Below are 2,326 nucleotides of genomic sequence, written 5' to 3'. Positions count from 1 at the left end.
TATATATATACCAGCCTACCCCAATCTAGTAAATACTAGAGCATTCCTGAAAGAACAAGATAGTTCTAGAAACTAGAGGGCGCCACACCAGTCACGTGACCTCGATGACGCAACAACTATATCTAATCAAAAACACCTCAGATGTGAAAAAAAAGGTGTGGCCACAAATGGATTGAGTGTACGACTAAAAGAAATGAAATCAAAATTGGCGGCTAAACCGGTAGCTACACTAATAGCATTGATTAGAATTTTACATCAACTGTTCGTTCATTAGTTATCCAGGCTGCATTGTTGTTCAATGATGATGGGTAAAACAAAATACGCGGCCTAGCTAACTTAACCTTTCTACATATTCTGTATAAGTTCTGCTGAGTAACCATCCTCTTGATGTGAGTATAAAAGATCTAATGCTACTTTAAATTCTCTCCCAAACATTAGTTATGATGCTGTGTCGCCTGTAGTTTCATGTATTACTGTTTGATAACTCATAAGTAGCAGTGGAAGATATTTATCCTAAGTTGTCTGATATTCATCCACATAAATGGGTAGTTGATTTAATAGTGTACAGTGTATCTCTCCACTATGCCATCAGAAAATAGATGAAGGACTGTTGTCCTGGTCCTTTTGATTCCAAGAATCTGGCGCATTTCTGAAAACAAGGCTGACACAATATTTTGTCTCTAATCTCAATGAAGTTTCATAGCCATCATAAATCTTGAAATGAGCTCATTAACGAGTTGCCTTGCTAGAGTTTTACTTCTTGGTTAGGAGCATATGGTTCTGGCCATTTGGTGAAATAGTCCATTACAATCATCATGTTATTATACCCACAGTTACTCTGTGGTATAGTACCAAAACATGAGCAGTAACTCTCGCAAGTAGTACTCCAAACAATACTGCTATAGTTGAATATGTCATTTTTTCATGGACCTTTATGCTCAGAGCATAACTTACGGGATTTACACCAAATTCTCTAAAGATCCCAATAGCAGAGCTTTCTTACTCTTTTTAGGGTTTTCTTAACAGCTAAGTGTCCAGCCATTGGAATGTTGTGGGGATGATGGAGTGCTGCAAAATGTAGAAAATGTGGAAGTACCAACGTAACTCGCTGTTACTGTCCATTGGTATCTTTTCATTTCTGAATCCCATGTTTTAGTTGAATGTTGGACCACATTACTTCTTCGTTATTCACTTTTGGATGTCACATCTTGGATTATACTCAGTTGTATTTTGAGTTGGTCATCTTTACTATCTTGTGCTTCTCTCTTTTCATATTTTTTTTTTACATGTTGCACTTGTGATGATACTGTTCCTATAGCAAAATCACTAGCATTCTGTATCTAATGTGAGTAGATCTTCAAGAGTTGGATTTGCTAATATAGGAGTGCACAAATATTTCTTCTGTTTGTTAAGTGCTTATTCACAATCATCATTTGAACTTATTTGGTTTCTCAAGAAATTTGTGTAAAGAACAAGCTATGTCAGAAAACGATTTTACAAAATGATGATAGGAAGAGCACAATCCAAAAAATTCTCTTACCTCATGCAGATTCTTCAGTGTTAGCCAATTCTGGACAGATTCAATCTTCGATGGGTCTGTAGACACTCCCTCCCTCTGCTGACTATGTGTCCCATGAAGCACGTCTGTTAACAAACCAATTCACACTTCTTGAGATTCTATTTAAGATTCTCATTCCTCAACTGATTCACAACTTTCCTTAGCCTACCATAAGCATTATCCAAGTTCTTCATATGAATGATTATCCCACCCAAGCAGATGTTACATGGTAGTTCAAAGAGAGCATATTTTATTGGTCATTGAAATGTAGTAGGTGTGTTACATAACCCAATTGGCAACACAACAAATTGCAACAATCCATTTCCTACAGTAAAGCCTTTTTTCTCTCTCTACTTGCTTCATGAACTTGCACTTGTCAATATCCACCCGTAAGATCCAATGTTTCCTGATATCTGGTCAGTCCTTTCTTTTTCCTTTCATCTGGTTGAACTTGATGACTCATCCTTTAAGTAGTGTCTTTTTGGTGTATTAACAGTTGCTGATTCCTCACAGTCTTGGAAGTAATAGCTAGGTTTCCCACATCTATAACAGTATCCTCTTTATGGTATCCTTTAGGAGGAGTTGTTATTTTTAACAGAGCTTTGTCTACAATTCCTGGCAATATATCCATTTAATAAACAAATATTGTGTTTTATTTTCACCATTCTTTGTAACTATTTATCTAATTAATCTTTTCAGTTTCTCTAGAATATTGTTACGACAGCGGAAGTCACGTGACGCTGGTAACACGGAATGAGTTCTAGAAAG

Source organism: Limulus polyphemus, unplaced genomic scaffold (assembly GCF_000517525.1).
Source record: "Limulus polyphemus unplaced genomic scaffold, Limulus_polyphemus-2.1.2 Scaffold1872, whole genome shotgun sequence".
In the NCBI taxonomy this organism is placed as follows: Eukaryota; Metazoa; Arthropoda; class Merostomata; order Xiphosura; family Limulidae; genus Limulus; species Limulus polyphemus.
The sequence above is the reverse complement of the archived record's forward strand: the minus strand, read 5'-3'. Positions refer to the sequence as shown.